We start from the raw sequence: 16,779 nt of genomic DNA on the forward strand, positions 1-16,779 counted from the left end.
TGATATATATTCATTCTGCTATGCTATATGCATGGGTAGAGATTTATATAAAAATGTTTACAAGAACATGATCATAAAAATATATGTATTTTATATATGTATATTATACACATGTATGCACGCATATAAATTTTGGGGGGTAACAGTATGTAGGGAAGTATTTCTACATCAAGAAATAGTCCTCGATTATTTCATTCTAATGGCTGCTTAGTAGTTCTTTACTCATTTCATAATAATTTAATCAAGCTCCTATTTTTATACAATTAAGATTTCAGCATTTTTAGAAAGCAATAATTAGCATTATTTTAATTAAGTTATTTTAACATATTAGTCATTATTTCTTTAAGATATATTGCTAACTTTGAGACTGATGAATTAGAGTCATATTTTTAAGGCTTTTGTTCTGTATTGCCAGATTGCTTCAGAGATTGTTATCTATTTCTACTTCTATCACAAATTTGTAGAGTCTTTGGTAGACTATAATTTTTATTTTTCCAGAATGGTTGAACCATGTGTCTAGTACACTGTTCAATAAAATTTTCTCTGCCATATGATTTGAAATGCTTAATTTAGCACAGTAATTCTCAAACATTTTGGTTTCAGAACCCCTTTATGCTCTTAAGTATTATTGAGGACCTCATAGACCTGCTTATGGAATTTAAACAACAAAAACAGGTTATACCTCTCAATATTTACTATTTTGAAAATGAAAATTCAGAAATTTGTGTAATATTTATTTATTGAAAAATAATAATAGACCCCTTTTATATGTTAATATAAATAACATTTCATAAAAAATAATATTTCCAAAAGAAAAGCATTTTAGTGAACTGAGTGGCTTTGTCTTGTATTTTTGCAAATATCTTTAATGTCTAACTTCAGAGAAGACAGCAGGATTCTCTTATCTGGGTCTGTATTGAATCTGTTGCAATAGCACATGCCACACAGCCTCTGGAAAACTCTATTGTATGTTGTAAGAGAATGACAGTGAAAAGGGCAAATACTATTTTTAGTACATTTTAAAAATACCTTTGATCTTATGGACTTTGGAAGAGTCTCATGGACCTGAGGGGTCTCCAACACACACTTTAAGGACCACTTCTTTAGCTTACAATAAAAGTGGGTTAAAGCAGTGTCTAAGAATGTGGACTCTGGGATCCAGACTGCCTAGATGCAAATTGAGCTTTCACAAATGAGTTGGGTGGCTTCAGGCAAGTTATTTATGCTCTACCAAGCTTTATCTGTAAAAAGGAGCTAATAACAGTGCCTACCCCACAGGGTAGTGGTGAGAAGGAAAGGAATTAATGTTGTCATAGGTTTAAAAACATACCTGGTACAGGGTTAATGCTGTATGTGTGTGCAAGCTGTATATTTGAGTACGATTCTGTATTTTCCTTTTTTTTCATGGATCTATCTATTTATGTAGCAGTCCCATGCTGTTTTAATAAATATAACATTAAGATATGTTTTTAATATCTGGTAGGGCACAGCCTTCTTCATTAATATTCATTTTCAGAATATCTTGGCTGTTTAGCCAAGCATGTTTACTCTTTCAGATCATTTTACCAAGTTCTCATAATATTGAGAATTGAACAGAATTACATAATAATTAAAATTAATTTGGCTGGGGTTCATATCACTATAATATTAAGCTTTTAAATTCCAAAATAGGGTATTTATTTCCATCTATTTATGTAGACATTTTGAAATCTCAGTAATTTGTAAATAACTCAAGCAGTAAAGTTGCTAGGTAATCATAGAAGAGTCTCTCTCATGAAAAGATTTCCATTTTTAAAACTGAGAAATGAAACTTCAACTTAGAAAAGATTTAATAAAGCCTTTAATAAGAATGGTTTTTATAAATGTTAAAATAAAAATGTTCAATGTCTTTGGTGGGGCTGGATTTTTAGCTGCGTGATCAGCAGTGTTTTAATTTGGGTAGATAACTCCTCTGTGAAATAATCCACATTTCTATGATCAAAATGTTCTTATTATAAGCAATAGGAATAGATTTTCTTTTACACTAATTTTTTAATGTCATCAGATAATCATAATTAACATTACATATCAATCCTGCATATTTATAGTCTTACCTGATTACAAGACCAGCAAAGAATGATATTGTTAATTGCATATGTGGTCAGCAGTAGTTGGAAAATTTTTCATCGATGTAGAAAACAGTCCAGAACCACCTGAATTAGAATAAAAACAAATCAGAATATGTAAGTGACAGTTCTACCATTAGATGTAGAAGTACTATTTTCAATGAATATTTATAAGTAAACAGTGCTTATTTTAAGTACACAATTTATTGAATACCTACTATGTTTCCGTTGAGTTCTGAATGGTTAAGTCATTTGCTGGAGATAAATCATACAGCTATGAAGTAACAGCCCAATTTTGAATCCAAATCTGTTTGACTTCAAAGGCTGTGCATATCATAATTATGTGCCTTCTTTCTCTAGGGGAATTGGAGGCCCTTTGACGCTGCCAAAATCTTCTGAGAATAAGGAGAGGCTGTTCACAAGTGGTTACTCCTGTGTGAGGCTTTAAAAACCCTTTCATTTTTCAGGGTTCCCCCAGTCCTGTAAAGGCCCCTTCATGCCTGCTTTAAAGTACTCCACTTATTGCCAGTAGAGTCACTGTGGCCAGAATGGCGGTCAAAGTTCCCTTCTTATTGCTTCTCTAAACACATTTTCCATCAGTCCTTATGGCTGCTCCCTATCCACACCCTTCCCTTTTCCTTTTTTCTTCCCACGACTTACTCTTTTTTTTCGGTACGCGTGCCTCTCACTGTTGTGGCATCTCCCGTTGCGGAGCACAGGCTCCGGACGCGCAGGCTCAGCGGCCATGGCTCACGGGCCCAGCCGCTCCGCTGCATGTGGGATCCTCCCGGACCGGGACACGAACCCGTGTCCCCTGCATCGGCAGGCGGACTCTCAACCACTGCGCCACCAGGGAAGCCCCCCACTACTTATTCTTTACTTCATGTATTTATTCACTCATACAGAAGTATCTGTGGAGTGTCTACCATGTGCCTTAGTGCACAGTTAGAAATGCTGTTACCTTTCCACCTTCCCCTCTTCTACCCTTTCTCGGTCTCCTCTTACCAAAGTCACATTGTTTATGCTAAGGCTATGTGGTTTATGGGTGATCTGAATTAATCATCTGCAGGAAGCAAAGGTAAAAATTTTGCCTGACACAATGCCATGAGGACTTAAAATATAGGCTTGCTTCTAATTACTCTGTTTAGTGACCTTGGTAAAAACTTTTTTTACTCTGACTTCAGACCACTATTTTGAATTCCTGTGAATATATTTAACTGTTTGCTAAGGTTGGGTATTGATTAACTTCATCAATATTGGATCACCTCCCAGTCCTGCAGTCTCCACAGGCGCAGGCTCACTTGTATTGTGTTAAATTGCATGCTACCTCAGGGAAACTCCTCTTGTGACATAAATGCTAACATTACACAGTTATCCAGAGTTTATCATTTCACTCTTCTCTATCAGGAAAATTTGAATCATTTGTTCTACTATTAAATGGTACTCATTAAACAGTAACCTCCTTGGGGAAAAAAATAAAAATGTTCTTCACAGAACTTTTCCAGGAAAAAAAATGGTAACCTTTCATAATTCAAAGCAATGCGGATTAAAAATCTAACCCTTTACATGGATTATAAAAATCCACTCTTTGACAATACCTGCTTCCAATTCACCTATTAATTTATGGATGCCATAAGGCATTAACTAGAAATTATGATATCACATTTACTGCCAAGTTAAAAAATGTCAAAACCATGGTCCTATAGCGGTAGCAATAAAATATTGCATTGAGAAAAATCAATTTTCTACTGAAGGATTGGGTGAATAGGTCAATGTTCCCAGACTGAAAATATACATTTGACTTTATGAACACAGTGCATTTATATACACTCAAAACAAAAATGCTAGCATGAGAGGATAAAAGGATTTATTCCTAAGAGTCTGAATTAATCATACATCTAACTTTACTACTTCATTAAACTTGAATAAAGCTCATGGGTTTAATTTTTTAAGGAATATAAATTATTATCATTTTTTTCTGATCACCATGGTAAGGTGATAGTAGACTTGGTAAGAAAATAGTAGAGTTGATTTTTCATGTGTTAACAAAATCTTTTCAAAGGTGCAAAAATGAAGACAGCAAATGACAATATCAAACCAAGTGTTTGTTATGTTATAATATTTAATAGGAAGTTATCTTGGCACTCTGACAAATCCTAACATATTTTGCTGAACATCTAACTATTAAAGTGTAGACCTCTTTGAAGTATGCAACACCAGCTTTTTATCTGTATTCCTACAAATAGAAATAATATCAAGGCCATAACGACCATATAAACTGAGAAAATTGTCCTCTGGTAGGAGAATTTAGAGACTACTGCACAAATACTGATGATAATAGAGCAATACACCATAAGTATGAGGAAAGCCATCCTACATGAAGCAAGGACTACTTGCTTCAGATGAGATCTCTCATCTGCCCTTTTTCATCCAGGTTAACTCTTCTACTTACTCTCACCACTGGGTTCTAGCCTGTCCAAAGCCTGGGACTGACTGATTTACTGACTAATATTTATTTAAATGTTTTGCTAGTAAACAGTTTATATGAACTTCCTGTTTGGTGCAGAAAGTGGCCTCATCTGCATTTTTTCCTCAACTTTATCTCAAAGCCCCTCATTCTTCTTATGGATATCCCTGCCTGCCAGCTTTGACCTCTGGTCAGTGTTGGTTCTTTCAGTCTTTGTCTTGTCTGCCTCAATTCCTGAACAATGCAAAATTCTAATTCTCAATGTCACTCCACTTGCCACTGATAAAAACTCTTGTTTTGTCCTTTACTACCATTTCAGGTGCTTCTAGATTTCCTCTAACTTTGGTCTCTGGGTCCTCTGAGATGTCTAGTAATATTCCCATCACTATTCTCAGTCTTGGTAGCTCACCTGTTTCTGGCCAAAGCTCACTGGTTCAGCAGGATGATTGGATCAGAGTTTGTTTTTATATTGTACTATCTTTCCCCTGACTACTTGTATTTAAAACTAAAAATTGCACTGGGAACTTAAAATGAATGAAGGAATGAACAGCATACATATAGGTAGAAGTTCCAGAAAGTGGTTGTTGGTTGATGATTTGTTTATAGCAAAAGCCTCCCCCTGACAACTCTCCCCTCCTAAGATTTAGCAATCTGACTTTGTTCTTGTTTTTGAGTAAAGTGCTAAGATCAAAATAAAATTCACTGTCCCCAGGACCAAAGCACTCAATAGTAAGTGTTCGATAAATATTTATTATTATTATTGATTGCCACTTTTGACATTTCTGGAATCAAATGGTCTCATTAAGAGCAAATTCAAGCATATTTAAAACATTAAGAAATACTTAGAAAAAAGAAGTCATCTGATGTTCTAAGAGACTTTGCTGTTTTTTTCATGGAGAAAGAAGAAAGAAATAACAGAATAGGATTTTAGGATTTTCATGAACTTTCAATGTAGCAACTCTTTAAAATGGTACCATTTTAGGATTTTCATGAACTTTCAATGTAGCAACTCTTTAAAATGGTACCATTATGCTGTAACCTTGGATAAAGCACATGTTTCTAACGCTACCTCTTCATCTGTAAAATATGAGAGATGGACAGCAGAATTAAAAATGACCATTTCCGACCCCAAATCCCATAGATGTATGATTTTAAACACAAAGATATATTGGATATATTGAAAATGTGTTGCAGTGGCAATCATGCCTTATCACATATACTATTCAAAGATTCATTGTTTTTTATGCAACAGTAAGTTATTTTTCAAGAATTAATCAAACTGACATTTATAATTTAAAGAATCCTTAATATTGAATGAAAACAGTTTTTTAAAATAAATTTATTTACTTTTGGCTGCATTGGGTCTTCATTGCTGCGCGTGGGCTTTCTCTAGTTGCGGTGAGCGGGGCTACTCTTCGTTGCGGTGCGCGGGCTTCTCATTGCGGTGTCTTCTCTTGCTGCGGAGCACGGTCTCTAGAGTGCAGGCTTCAGTAGTTGTGGCTCTCAGGCATAGTTGCTCCGCAGCATGTGGGATTTTCCCGGACCAGGGCTCAAACCCATATCCCCTGCATTGGCAGGCAGATTCTTACACTGCGCCACTAGGGAAGGGTCATGAATACAGTTTTAAAATTGACAGAAATCCCATTGATAAAGTGCCTTTGATGAGGTTTAAAAATTTAGGATGAATTTTGATATTGATAAGTTAAAATCAAGCGTAAGTTACCTATGCTAGGAGAAAATAGTATATTGCCTGAGTTTTGTACAGGCCAAAGGTCATAAATAAATACTTGAACTTTTAAATGTACTCAGGCTGAAAGTTGAAAACCTAATTGATTTGTAAAGTTAAAAACTATTTTTATAAATTTGTAACTTGAATTGCCACTTATCTTTATAAGAATCACTTGAATTTTTTCTTTTAGTTTAGGTACTTGCCTTAATTATATTACTCTTCAAACGTGAAATAATGTTCTAAAAATGAATGTCCCTTGTTATTTTGGCAATTCTTGAATGACAGGAGAAAATTATCCCAGAAATTACCTTAATATATAGGTTCTGGTTCTGATTAAAGCCTTCCCTTAAAATTTAAACATAATTCAATAGTGCTTTACATCAAAGAGCACAGAACAAGGAGTTCCACTGCAATAACCAGCTCTTCCACTAACTTAATGTGTCTTTTGAATATCAATTCACTTCTGTGGACCTAAATTTTATCCTATTACAATAAAGGTGTTGCCTTAGATAAATATATCTGAAGCTGTGATTCTAGTGATTTCAATTAGTGTAAGATAATAAAAGTATCTATTTCAATTTTTATTTTTAAAAACATCAATACTATAACCATTCAAACTTTTCCTTTTAAAATGGAACTGTATTAGAGCCTGTGTGCTTGCACAATGGCAGAATGTCTCCACATCAATGTTTTGCCAGTAAAAATACTTCTTGATTTCAATACCCAAACTTCCCAGAATGTAAATATCCTTCACTACATTTTTCATCTAATGTTTATATGGAAATTTTATATCAATATCCCCAGAGCTCAATACAACATTAAAAAAAAAGTTTAATGGAAAAAGTCTAGAAATGTAATCTAATTATAATTAGTAGTAAATATAGATTATTTGAAAAGTGTCAGCGGAACATCAGTAAAGTGATTATGCATCTCAAATGCTGCTGGTATTAAGGGAGGCCATGGTACTACATACACAGAGATGTGGGGCTTTTGTTTTGTTTTTTACAAATATGTTAATTATTTGATGGTTTCAAAATGATATTTTCCATGTTCCCAATGTAATAGTTTGTTATTATATGTAGGCTTTTTCTTTTTCTTCCATTCTAGCTTTGATTAGGAGTTTGGAGTTGACCAGCAACACTTTACAGTTTTTCCTTTTAAAGTGATGGGAATGCCTCCTGGCTAGATTTATTTATATTTTGCACAGAATATCTGAATGGATTAATAATATTAAGCTAGAGATTGCTATATATAAATTTTTACTTTTATCACGTTAGTTAATATATACCTATAAATAAAACATTTGTTAAAGGTGGAAATTATAAGGGAAACAAAGAAGTATCTGACGGAAGAGTGATTAATCTACAATAAGGCCTTCTCTAGCTCACTGGAAAGGTTTAACAATAGTTGTTTTTAGTGAAATGTATGGAATAAGCTTGAAATAGGATAATTAGGTGTGCCAATAGTGAAGGGGAAAAAAGCATTGGGGGAGGGGCAAAACCTCATATTTATTGAGTTCTAACTATGAGCCAGTCAGTGTGCTAGACACACTGTGCATGCTGTCCTTATACATCTTTACCAAAATGGTATTAGGTAATTAGTAGTATCTTCATCTTAACAACTGAGAAAGCAGAAGATTTGAGAGAAGATGCCAAAATATTGCTACCAAGTGATTTCATATTATCAACTGCAAATACACAGCATGAAACTTTCATTTTTTTTTAAATTGTCTACAAATGTTTAGGGGTTGTTTACTAGGGGGCAGTCACTCACTCAGCAGGTACTGAAGACCCAGTGATGAAAAAAAATATATGTATATATATCTTGTAATAACCTATAATGGAAAAAAATCCAAAAGAAAAAGAATCATGTTGCTATACAACTGAAACTAACATAGCATTGTAAATAAACTATACTTCAATAAAAAAAAATTTAAAAACTCTTACAACAAAATTTTTATGCAATAAATTCCATATTTGACTAAACTACAAAAAAAAATTATAATATGCGTATGAAAAAAAAAGTAGAACCCTGCCTTGCATCTCCTTACTATTCAGTTCTGCTACACAGAGTAAATCACTTTCAACTGGTTTAGCTATTTCTCCTGGTATTTATGCCCATTTAGAAAAATATACTACTGTGTTGGTTTTTATCAATTTTAAGCATTACTATTGATTGTTACAGTAGATAAGAAGTTAACTCCCTTACATCACCATTCAATTCCTCATTCTCTAAGAGAGTTAGTTTATTATGCATTCTGTGATATTATGGAAAGAGTGTTGTCTACCTCAGATCCACATAGGGAGCTATAATTACATTTCTTTTGTTGCACACTCTTTCTTTAGATTTTCCTAATTTTCATATAGTACCTCATTTTCCTTTTTTATGTAGAAGACAATATTCCTGATCATAATTTTCTATCAAAGCTGTCATAGGTTTGACTTGTTTTCTAGTGCTCTGTCATATTGTTAATTTTGAGATTGCATCATTTTCCAGAAGACCTTCTTGTTTCAGGCTTCAAAAGACCTCAATCAAAATGAAACTGAGTATTCTTCATACTCACGGCACATTCCTGTGCCAAATCATCTATTTTCTAGATCTCATGTCTTCCTTTACTTACTCTACTTTCAAAATTTCCAGAAGCATCCTATGAAATACTTTGTGGATGTTAATTTTATAAAAATAGACTTTTTATTTTAAAATAGTTTTAGATTTTGAGAAAAGTTGGAAGGACAGTACAGAGAGTTCCCCTATGCCCCACATCCAGTTTCCCCTGTTATTAACAGAGTACATGACTATGGTACATTTGTCACAACTAATGAGTGAATATCGATATTATTAACTAAATCCACTCTTTATTTGGATTTTATTAGTTTTTTTTCCCTAATGTTCCATTTCTATTCCAGAATCCCTTCCAAGATACCATATTACATTTAGCAGGCGTGTCTCCTTATGCTCCTCTTGGCTATAATATTTCAGAGTCTTTCCTTGCTTTGATGATCTTGACAGTTTTGAGGAGCACCAGTCAGGAATTTTGGAGAATGTCCCCCAATTTGGATTTGTCTGATTTTTTTTTTCTCGTGATTAAACTGGGTAATGTGTTTTGGGGAAAAAGTGCCATTTCATTACATCATATCAAAGGTGCACATTATCAACGTGACTTATCACTGATGATATTAAACTCGATCATCTGGTTAAGGTAGTGTTTGCCAGGTTTCTCTCTTGTAAAGTTATGTTTTCCTCTTTTCCATATAGTACTCATTAGAAGCAAGTCATTAAGTGCCACATGTCACTTAAGGAGTAGAGAGTAAAGCTCTACTTTCTTGAGGGGGGGAGTAGCTAATAAGCTATTTGGAATTCTTCTATGCAAAAGAGTTGTCTCTTCTCCCCATGTAAGAAAAATTTTAAGTCTTTGTATGTCTGAAAATACCTTTATTCTGCTCTCACGCAATTGATTGTTTTACCTGCTACAGATCCTAAGTTGAAATAACTGTCTCTCAGTTTTGAAAACATCACTTTCAGTAAGAAATCCAATGCCCTTTGTATTTCTATTCCTTGTGTATGTTCACTCTGGAAGCTATTGGGATCTTTTTAACGTTGGTGAGCTGAACTTTTATGATGCTGCACCTTTTTTGGAGGGTGAGGGTAACATTCAATGATATCTTTCAATCTGATGACATTTGATCTTCAACTCTTGATAATTCCCTCCATTATTTTGATAGTTCCCACTGCCACTCCCCATTTTCTCTTCTCTACATTTCAGGAACCCTTCTTGGTCAAAGGTTTAACAGGCTATTTTTTTCCTTCCTTGTTTCATTTCTTTGTCATTTTCTTTTACTTTCTGAGAAATTCATTTAGCTTTATCTTCCACCCTCCTTTTAAAATTTTGGTTTGACTATCACTCTCATGTTTTCAGATTATTTTTTCATGGCATCATGTTCTTTGATGGAAGCAATAATTTCTCTTATCTATCCAATATCATGGTGTACTGTAATGTTTCTTTAAAATTTTTAGCTTTTCCTGTCTCATCTCTATTTTCTCATAATTGCTTTTATTTGTATGTGTTTGTTTGTTTCTTAGGCTCCCTCATTCATTTGAAGGTTTGGAGGTTTTCCTCAAATGTCTCCTCATTCATATATTCAAGTGTAGTTCTTAAAAGCAGCAAATTTTAGTTGCAATCCCACTATCATAATTTGACAGACTTGGGTGATCCTTTCTCTTAGACCTTTTAGTTTCTCCAAAGAAGAGGGGTTTTTTTACTCAGTTCCGGTATACTGTCCCATCCCTCTGGTATGCTTAGATCCAAGCATCTTCTGTTTAAATTATATTAAGGATATACCTCCAGACCACATCTGTGAGATTTGGAATTTGACTGGCTGCTGGAGGAGAAGAGGGCACCAGATTCTTAAACATCTCTCTATTTTTAGTGAGGTACCCCACTCACATATCTGTTGCAGCAGGTAACTCCAAGCCTCCATCATCTCAGGGGATCTTTGGGCAAGTCATCTTTTTTTTAAAAATTTTTATTTATTTTTGGCTGTGTTGTGTCTTCGTTGCTGCGTGCGGGCTTTCTCTAGTTGCAGAGAGTGGGGACTACTCTTCGTTGCGGTTCATGGGCTTCTCATTGCAGTAGCTTCTTGTTGTGGAGCAGGGCTCTAGGCACGCGGGCTTCAGTAGTTGCAGCATGTGGGCTCAGGAGTTGCAGCATGCGGGCTCAGTAATTGTAGCTCACGGGCTTAGTTGCTCCATGGCATGTGGGATCTTCCCGGACCAGGGCTCGAACCTGTTTCCCCTGCATTGGCAGGCAGATTCTTAACCACTGCGCCACCAGGGAAGTCCACATTCACATATTTCTTAAAGTGCATTCTGAATGTGAGATATTTTTAAATTATTGATTTACCAACGACTTGCTAAACAGTAATTATATGCCATGAACTCTTCTAGGTAATAGGGATATAACAGTGAAGAAAGCAGATAAGGTTTTCCACGAAGCTCACATTCTTGGAGTGGGAGGTGGAGATGACAGTAAATGAGCAAACATAAATAGACAGGATCATTGTGATACGAACACATGAAGGAAATAAAGATATGATAGACAATATCTGGCTCATGGAGTGGGAAGCATTACTTTTCAGGTAGGTACATTTATCCAGTTGTTCAGGTTTTTTGGAAGGGTGTTGGACCCATTGCTGTTTCATACTTTCTTTCAAATTACTGAAATAACATAGAGAAGGCACAGTGGTTGGAGAGCTCAAGCACACTGGGGACAGTTAGGGCGGTCAGCCCTTGACGGAGCCTAAACACAGGGAGTAGACACCTTTTGGGATGTCTGCTCAGCTCACATAATCTCCCTTACTGCCATTTCTCCCATTCCCAGGATCTGGTACCCATAGTCATCTCTGTAAATCAAGACCTTACTGCTCTGGGCATATTTGATTAGACCAGGTCAGGACCAAGACCAGGTTATTGAGTTATTCCCTCAGTGTGGTTGGAAATGGAATAGGAGCTATGGGCAGCCGACTTTGACCTACCTTGTGGAAACCAATTTAATAAGACAGAAAAATGAAGCAAATGTGCTGAGAAAAGCATCAATACGGGAGAGAGTTCTCAGTTGGTTACTAGGTCCCAATTGCCTTCGGGGGCTCAAATTCAGGCCTTCTCAGGCACCGCTGCTACATTCCAACTCAAATCCTCATCAGAAAAGAACATCCTAAACAATTAAGTCTAGTTTCCACAGATTTCTATTATCAAAAGAGACTATGTTGGAAAAAATCTATCAATGACAATGCATACTTCATCTGAATATTGAATATTGATAAAACGACTAATTTTAATATGGGCATACAACAAGTCATAAATCAGTGACACTTAACTCAGTACCACTGAAGCCTAAAGAAATATTTATACTACTTACAAAATGGCTCTACTGCGTGTGATTAATTTAAACTTGCATTATTTGATTTTATTTGTAGCCCTATAAAAAAGTGCAGTGCATTTTTAGGTTTGACCTGACGCCTGGTGTAATGAACTTCTGGTGAATTCCTAAACTGATCTGTAGTTAGTCCGTCTTTAAAGGGAATGTGTACACAGGGACAATTGTGACCCAATATAATAACATTAAAATCTTAAATTTTTGTTTATCTTCTGTAAAGTGTTTTTTTAAAATTTTGGACAAGTTTACATAATGTAAAATTTACCATTGCACCATTTTTAAGTGTCTAGTTTGGTGCATTAAGTACATTCACATTGTTCTGCTAAAACACACTTACACATGCCACATGCATACAGACTAGAATCATTATTACTAGTTTCACTCATTGTTTAAAAAACTAACAATGTAAGTAACAACATTATTAATCTGCAAGAGATAAGCAAAATTTTAATTAATTCATTCATCAAACATTTGCTTATTTTTTATCTCTCCTTTTGCTAGAAACTAGAGATTTAAAGATGAATAACACCTTATCTCTGCCTACGAAGAGTTTGCAATCAATTGGGGAGTTTGATATTTGTACAAATACTTGTAGTACAGTTTAATGTGACAGTTTATACTGAGTAAACAGGAGAAGATAAGCAAAGGTTTCACATTGGAGGAGATGTAGAAACTAAGTTAAGTGGAAAAGGCTGGGGGAAATATCCAAGCTAAGGTACCTACACAGCAAATGCATAAATGTCTGATATAGGAAAGTATATTTGCAGAAAGCCAAGTAGTTTGGCTTGGTGGGAATCATAGTTATGTTTCCCAGACTTAGTGATCTGCATCTGAGATTTCTGATTTTTGCTATATCCGTGATACAAATATAATACTCTCATAATTTTTCCGGTATTGGCACACCATCTATATTAATTCTTTAATACTGTCATTAATTTACTCAATTCACTTCTTAACTGAAATAAATGTATTTAAAAAGAAAGTTCTATTTCACTGCCCTAAATAATTTTTTAAAAACACACAACACTATCACTTTTTGAAAACAGAAGGGAATGCAATAAAAACAAAACAAAGAAATTATCTAATTTTAGCTACATAACATTGACTCTTAAAAGGCTCTAGGAGATTGATATTTCATTACAGTCAAAATTGAACCTTCCCTCTTGAATTAACCTGAATATATGAGAGAGAATTGAAAGAGGAATGTTTTCTCAGTATGTGATTCTATCGTGTTTAAGACCATCTTAGCGTATCTTCCAAAATCATTTCAAGTACTACCATTGGGACATATCTCATACTTTAGAAAAGCTGGTCTACAGAATGGTGAGAGAGCAAATGGAGCAAAAGGTAGAGAGAGCAAATGGAGAGGAAAGAAGATTTCAAATATTTAAGGCCTATAGGGCCCAGCGGACACAACTGTTAAAATGTAGTATAGATTACTTACACTATATAAGAGTTAGAGAATGAGCTAGGCCTTAAAGGAGAAGTAGGGTTGTTAAGGCAGAGAGGAAAGCAGTTTATGCATGGGAAACTTCTTTGGCAAAAATATATTGCAGATGCCCCCAAAATGGTTGCTTCCTGGCCCACTGAGACAGGAGTCAAGAAGACCATAGGTGTTGGATAGTAAAGAGAGTATTTGGAAGAAGTAAAATATCCATTTAATTAAAGTGGGTATGAATTAATACTGATTCAACTGAATTCAGCATTATTTCCCTCTAAAATCTGTTCCCCCCCATCCCCCGTTTTTTCTTTCAGGGAATGGTACTACTTCCTGGATGTGAATTTCTCTGCTTGCAGGACTGGAAATGATTATGAGTTTCTGCAGCAGTGAATTTGTTGCTACGTATATCTATATCCCCATATCTAATTAAACAATAAATGTTACCTATTCTATTCTCTCAACATCTTTCCAATCTGTCTTTGTACCCCAATCCATAGTTGCTGCTTTTGTTATGCATTTAGATTTCTTAAATAAGTTGATAAAGAGTTTCCTGGCTGGTCAGATGGACTCCAGTTTCTCCTGCTCTAAGCTTTTCTTCAAAGAGCTTCCAGAGTGAATTTTTGCAAAATAACAAAACAAACAGAAACAATTAATTAATATGTTACTCTCCTACTCACTGTCACTCAATGGCTCTCCTGCTTTCAGAATTCAGTACAAACTCTATACCACAGCATATAAGGCACCCAACAATTTGCCTTCCTCTTCCTTCAAACTTCTCCAGCCTCATCTCTCCTAATGAGCCTCTTGAATGCTATGTTTTAGACCCATTGAGCTATTTGTGCTTTTTCACCATACCATGAACTCTCACCTTTCTCTGGTTGGACTATCTTCCTAAGCTGTACAGAGAGCAAACTGTCCTTGAATTAACAAACTGTCAGATAACTTTTGTTTAATTAATGAATATTGGCTAGTAGCCCAACTCTATGAGCAAGGCCATCTTAGGAGGCTGGTGTCAAAATGGATGGATGAGTTACACCTTGTCCAGGCAGCTAGAAAGAACCGAGAGAGACCAGACAAGTCTCAACTCCGCCTTGCCTAAGGCAAGAGAGTAACTGCAAATCCATAAAAGAATGCCTTCCTTATCATCATCTACCACCATATATCTTAGGTTATTGGCAGAGGGCCTAGTGGTTATGTGATCAACAATGTAAGTGACTGGAACTTCTGGGCGAGTGGATACCATGACTTCTTCGCTCTCAGGATGCTTTTCATATTTTTCATAAAGGTAGAATAAAAAAATCTTAATCTCTGACAGATTTCAATCCCTAACTTCTTGAGAAAATTTGTACAAAGTGAAAAAAAAAATAGTGGACCTACCTACTCCAATCTGGGAAGATATACCCACCTGATCTCAAAAGATATAAAAGATGTTTATTATGTAGAATAAAGCTCAAAATTCTGTTTTAAAATTCTATATTCTAAAATTCTGTGACATAATTTTTATAACAACTTATCAATTATTAACATTCACTTTCCTCCTTGTTTTCTGGCATGGAAGACCAACTTTAAATTTCCTTGAGAGAAAGAATATATAGATCCTTAAACATAGCATTATCAGTGGCAAAAATAGAGAACAGTAATTACTTGGAAACAAGAAACTGCTCCTTCAACAAGGAGTGGATGTTGGATTTAAGCGATGGACTCCATTTGAGAAAAGTGTACCCATTAAAAAAATCAATACTTCTAGCTCTAAGGGGTCACAGAAAATGTTTTTAGAACCTTAAACAAAAAAAAGAAAAAAGCACTTGGGAGCATTTCACCTAGCAAACGTTTTAAGCTTAAGGTTTGTCAGACTTTCAAACTTAAGAAGATGCAAAAAACTGTCTGAGTATTGACTGACAAAGGAATAACGGAATCAAAATATCATAAAAATGGTAACTATAGAAACAAGCTGCACAATCATATCTATGGTAGGATTGCCTAAGTCAAAAAGGAGGATGCATATTGTTTACTAATGTATTTCTTCTTTATATACCAAAGACGAAGTGAGAAAATAAATGAACTTAGTTTTCTTAATAAACGTTGAATGAGCTCTTAACACTGATTGGCACTGATATTTATGTTTTTTAGTTTTTCGAGGGGGTTTGGAGAAATTTTAAAGTCTTGCCATTTTTAAGGGTAATATAAACTGCCACAGGTTTATCTATCATCCCAGTGAATATTTGATAATTCAGTTCAAAATCAATGACAGTTCACCATTCCCCACAGGGCTTTAATGTTTCTATTTGAAATCTACAGAAGGCTGAGCCAAGTATAAACAATAAATTTTATTTTGGACCCCCAGCTGGGATAATTCTGTGGTAAACTACAGGAAGAAAAGTCCAATTCTTCTAAGGCTCAATCAAAATATCCCGACTTTATAACCAGAGAATCATCAATGAAAATAACATATTTGGAATCAGTTAAATGTGTTCATTTTTTTTCCTTCAGGTCACTGTATATCAACAGATCTATCCCTCACAATAAAATAGAAGGGAACCTTTCACACTCTCCCATCCCACTGTTATGAGTTGTAGGTATAAAAACCAAGCAGAACACAAATGTGAACTCTGCTTAGAAAGTTGAGTCACAGAGGCAAGATAGTGTGAGGGAATTACATGGAATTTACTCTAGGGTGAGGGATTATTTTATTCTGATTGGACACCTGCACAATTTATTTGTTCGTGAAATATGAAAGGGATGATTAGCAACATTAATGATATCTTTTGCTTGCAAGTTAAAAAAAAAAAACTGAAAGTAACCCTGATGTTTTTATTATATGAAACAATTAGACTGGCTAAGGGGAACAAAGGAGAGCACTGGGTAGGTGTAGCTGTTGCAGTTACATGCAAAAAGCCTCCTTCAAATCTGTGCATTTAATTTCTACTCTAAAATAACCTAAGACATTCAGGGCTTTCAATTTTCTTCTTTTTCTTTTTCCATATCCCTTTCCAAATGCTTATAGACATCTCACAAATTTGTATCCTTTCAAACATTTTTTTTTTGTCTTGCAGGGGATTTTTTTTTTCTAAGCAGCTAGTAAATATTAGCTTGAATCCTAACATC

At 35.0% G+C, this 16,779-nt stretch overlaps 1 long non-coding RNA gene across 1 annotated transcript in view; it reads right to left on the bottom strand.

Moving 5' to 3' along the window:
- The window catches only part of LOC113624527 (uncharacterized), a 104,522-nt gene that overhangs the window by 15,933 nt on the left and 71,810 nt on the right, over positions 1-16,779 (bottom strand). The window contains exon 3 of the long non-coding RNA XR_003434371.1: positions 2,094-2,192. This is a non-coding gene — a long non-coding RNA (uncharacterized LOC113624527). The remainder of the gene's footprint in view (positions 1-2,093; positions 2,193-16,779) is intronic.

Source organism: Aethalodelphis obliquidens, unplaced genomic scaffold, assembly GCF_003676395.1.
Source record: "Aethalodelphis obliquidens isolate GAN/ISIS:26980383/991018 unplaced genomic scaffold, ASM367639v1 scaffold13, whole genome shotgun sequence".
Taxonomy (NCBI): Eukaryota; Metazoa; Chordata; class Mammalia; order Artiodactyla; family Delphinidae; genus Aethalodelphis; species Aethalodelphis obliquidens.